General features: G+C 33.5%; 1 pseudogene across 1 annotated transcript; it reads left to right on the plus strand.

The window, feature by feature from the left end:
• The first annotated feature begins 2,758 nt into the window (after positions 1-2,758).
• LOC143631205 (uncharacterized) lies at positions 2,759-4,916 on the plus strand (annotated as a pseudogene). Its single transcript, XR_013153307.1, has 3 exons — positions 2,759-3,016; positions 3,080-3,186; positions 4,198-4,916. The product of XR_013153307.1 is annotated as an uncharacterized LOC143631205 (transcript).
• The last annotated feature ends 205 nt before the right edge of the window (positions 4,917-5,121 follow it).

Here is a 5,121-nt window from a genome sequence, read left to right on the forward strand (position 1 = left end):
AAGTGCGACTACTATATTTCAACAACCACATCTTTTCTTTATTTTCTTTTATCGGGGTTTATGCTGCACCAAGGATCGCGATTGACGGCCACCGATCTCAAACTATGATTTGATTAGATTAGTTTACTTTCTTCTCACGATCCAAAAATCCAATAGACCGTCACCTGGGGCTGACAATTTATACACGTACACGAATACACGACACGAACATACACGACCTTAACAGGTATCGTGTATGGCCTTTACAGGTTTCATGTGTTAAACACATAGACACAAATCGACATGTTAGTTTTCGTGTGTACACAGATAAAATACCCGTTTACCTGTTAAGTACCCGCCAGTACCTGATTGGACTTTTTTATAACTAAAATCAACATATTCTAATTAAAGAAAACAACTGGGGACATATATCATTTGAAGATTTATTCCTAACTAATTTTTCCGTTCACATTATTCTTCTATATTTAATAAAAACATATATATATCAGTGTAATCAAAACATATCAATCCATACTTTAATTAAATAACTAACTACCTAAGTTATACGGATTTAAAATATGCAGGTATTTATATCAATATAATCAAAACACTTATATATTTAATAAAATTAGATCTACCTTTCTTTATTAAATCAACTAGGATAATAACCCGTGTTACACACGGATGGAAAATATATCAACAAACAATATAAAATATAAACTACGCATTCAATCAACACAAATATTTGACATAAATTTTTTACCCTCAGATGTTACAAAAGATGTTAAACAATGTCTATAACATAAAAAGAAAATACTTTATAAATAAGCAATGCAATGAATAAGAAATAATATAACATAAATAAACCATCAGACTTGAAAAAAAAAATACATATTAGTAAAAGATTTTGTAATATTAGTTGAGAACTAAGTTTACAAATACATACCAACTTTAAACTGTATCATATTAAGTTTTCGAAAATCTCTTTGTAAACAGCTTTATTATTTTTTTTTAAATGTTCCTAAATGTTCCTAATTGTTCTAAGGAACGTTTTTTTTTCTTTTTTCTTTTAGAGTGTTTTTTATAAATAATTTTCGGAGATATCCATATTTTTATAGCATTTTTCATATCATTACTTAATTAATAAATAAATAAAACTTAAAGAACATTCGGTTGATCACCATTCACCGGCTCTTCTTCTTTCCTCGGAGTAAATTAAATCATTGACAATGTGGTTATTAATTGGAGTAAATATTTAATCATGGAGTTAATTGCATTAATTTGAATAAATAGATTTAAATGAAACAGAAACTTAAAAAGAAAGACATACATTTGACAAGATGGATATTAATTGGAATAACTAGACTTAATCATAGAGTTAATTGCATTAATTTGAATAAATAGATTTTATTGTAGAATTAACTGAATTAAATCGGAATGCTGATTTTAATTTAGTGGATTAAAAATAATTGTGAATATGTGGAAATTATTGATATGGAAATGTGATTACATGGAATTTTATGTGGATATGCTAGAATAAGGATATGTAGAGAGAATCATCTTGCCTTAATATATTAGTAAGATTAATCTACACTTTTGAGAGTATGAATGATTGTGGTAAAATTCAATAAACATTATTAATAGGTTTAAATGATAAATACAAGAAATTATAAATGAGTAACAATTTTATCTTTACATATTCATTCAACCTCAATGGATTCATGGAGTCTTCTTCAATCTCATTTCTTTTGAAACTTTAATACAAAAACGTGTTTTATTCATGATAATTTTATATACGATGTTTTTTTTATGTAATACATAATGAAACATCTTACCATCTTTTGTTAGAATTCGCTACTACATTAAAAAGAAAAGATAATTACAACTTATAAAATCACTAGGTACATGTTTTTCGTGATTATGAAGAAATTGCGTGAGAGTACACCACGTATTCGTACGAACATTCAATTAGAAATACAATTTGAACTTATGAAGCCATTTGATTTGATAAACTATAGGTTTTTGCTTTTAAAAAATGTAATCATTAAATTTATATAGTTTAATTATATTTCTTTTAAGCATCCCATACATCACACGAGTTTTAAAGCTAGTATAATAATATAATATGTATTGCACTCTAACTACTTAACCCTAATTATTTTACACCGATACCATACCATCGTCCGTCCATCGACAACTGAAGTGGCGCACCCACTTTTGTTTCACTAAATAGGTTCTTAAATTTGTGGTTCTCAACAGTTCTTATTGTGTATGTCTGGTATTAACAACTTTATGCTTGGAAAACAGGTACACAGTAAGTTTTCGTGCCATGTACAAGTATACATGTTTCGTATTCATGTTTTACATGTACGGGTATACACGATATGACTGCCCTACTGTCACCTGACCAGAGTCACCGGCCTTGATTTCTTTTTCGAACCTCATGTCTTGATCCATGGATCCGAGAGACAGACTGCTACGTTCCCCATTGTCGACTTATCTCTAGCAGTTTGTGTTTATCAATGAATAATGTTAAAATTTTCATCTTTGTTCTATATCATTCAATAATTTTTTATTAAATCATGAAACGTGAGCATCATTTTCATTGGCTATAACTAAAGTCAGATAACAAGAAGATTTCAAGGCAACCACCCGGTCCAACCGTTTTCACAAACCAAATAGCCCTAGCCGCCTCTCTTTAAATCCTAACCTTCCCCGGAAACAAGCCGCCTTCATCATGGCCGTTGATTCCATCACTCCAACCAACAACGCCGAAGACCTCCGTTCCGAAACCTCACCGGTAGTCGCTCCGAACATCCACTTAACCGCCGATTCCAGAATTGGAAAAGCATGGGCGCATTGGAAGAGTCTCGGTGAACCAAAGCTAATTGTGGCACCAATGGTTGATAATTCAGAACTACCTTTTAGATTACTTTGCCGTAAATACGGAGCTACTGGTGCCTACACGCCTATGCTTCACTCTCGCATATTTACGGAGAATGAGAAGTATCGCGCTTCTGAATTCACAACTTGCAAGGTAACGGATTTGATTGTAAATGTAATTTTGTGTAATGTGTTAAATTTGGTTTGAGATTTGCAGGAGGATCGGCCGTTGTTTGTTCAGTTTTGTGCCAATGATCCGGATACTTTACTGGAGGCGGCTCGCAGGGTGGAACCGTATTGCGATTATGTTGACATTAATTTGGGGTAAGCTGTTTACAGAACTTGTGTATTTATTGAGTTGTATGCAAACTTATATGGGGCTAGCCCTGTAAACGAACCGAACGATCATGTACAATAAGGTTCCACCCTCTTGTTCGTTCATTTAACTTTAAATGGACACGAACGCTTAATCGAACAAGTATTTGTGTTCATGTTCGTTCATTTAAAATCCAAACAGTTCACGAACATAAATTGAAAAAGATAAATGAGCATATATGAACGTACGTATACGCACACATACCTATGGCACTTGTTTAGCAAATTTACACTCAAACTTACCTGCAAATCAGAAATATGAATCAGGATTCAGGAAGATAGGACTCCATTTTGGTAGAACTCCATTTTATGCTTGAAGTTGTGTTATGCTTTGTTAGGACATGTTTGCACATGTGGATGTTTGGAGAAGGTACATAACCAAACATATAAGTTTTGCTAATCAAAGGTATTATGACAACACACAGCGTCATTTTGTGAATTTTGAAAACTTTATAGTACTTGATTATATACTTAAGGACTAGGACAAAAGCTAATACATATGTGTCAACGGTAATAAAATTCGAGCCTACCATGATTGTCATAGTAGACACCTAGTGTACGAGATTTGATGTACCAAGCATACATGTTTATAGTATAAACAAGGGGAATTTGCATAAAAGTAGGCATCTTTGGTCAAGTTATTAGTTAGTTCTGTCAAACTGAGTTACCAAAATAAAAAAAGATTGAAAGTTTGTGACCTTATATATTTTTTTGTAAAGTTTATTGTCTCTCTCTCAAATGTAAACTAAATCAACTTTTTGTGCAAATTTCCTTAAACAAAGCTATAAGGGGGCATGGATAAAGGTGTGCAGGGTTTTATTTCCAACCATGTTTACTAGTTTCAGATCTTAACTTACCAGACACATTATTATAGTTTATAAGGTTGGGGGGCAGTTGGGTATATTTTTAATCACCTCTGGTTATAACTTATGTAGTTGTACAATTATCTTCCATTAACAGGTGCCCACAGCGTATTGCCAAGCGAGGAAACTATGGAGCTTTTTTAATGGATAAACTGCCTCTGGTGAAGTCATTGGTTGAAAAACTGTCTCAAAACCTAAATGTTCCCGTATCTTGCAAAATCCGAATCTTCCCAGATTTACAAGACACATTAAACTATGCAAAAATGCTAGAAGATGCAGGATGTGCACTTCTTGCAGTACATGGGCGCACACGCGATGAAAAAGATGGCAAAAAGATCAGAGCAAATTGGAATGCAATTCGCGCGGTTAAAAACACTCTTCGAATACCAGCTCTGGCAAATGGAAACATACGTCACATGGATGATGTGAAGCGTTGCTTAGAAGAGACGGGTGCTGATGGGGTGCTTTCAGCTGAGACCCTGCTTGAAAACCCAGCTTTGTTTGCCGGATTTAGGACTGCTGATTTGGTATCTGACAGTGAAGAGGGTGTTCGAGATGCTCAACTGGATCAAGCTGACTTGGTTGTTAGAGTATTTGAAGCTTTGTGAAAAGTATCCGGTTCCATGGAGGATGATAAGGGCTCATGTTCATAAGATGTTAGGGGAATGGTTTAGGGTTCATCCGCGGTAAGAGATGATTTTAATGCACAACACATACTCAGCTTTGAGTTTCTTTATGGTATGGTCGATCGACTTAGAGAGCTTGGCGTTTCAAGGCCTCTTTATGTCAAGAATATTTGACCCGACTCAACCTGACTCGATGGCTTATAAGTCAGATATTAATTATTTTAGATTTATGGATACACATATATACAACTATTAGGATACTTTTGTTTGTGAATCTACTGATCATTAAAAAGTTGAATTGTACGATTCTTGAAGCATGATGTACAACCGCCTATTGCGAACATGTATTCAGATTTATTTGGAGACTTTGTTTCCTCTTATAACTTGATTTTTTT

Source organism: Bidens hawaiensis, unplaced genomic scaffold, assembly GCF_021521415.1.
Source record: "Bidens hawaiensis isolate Kalapana, Puna unplaced genomic scaffold, B.hawaiensis_p1.1 tig00005959_1, whole genome shotgun sequence".
Classification (NCBI taxonomy): domain Eukaryota; kingdom Viridiplantae; phylum Streptophyta; class Magnoliopsida; order Asterales; family Asteraceae; genus Bidens; species Bidens hawaiensis.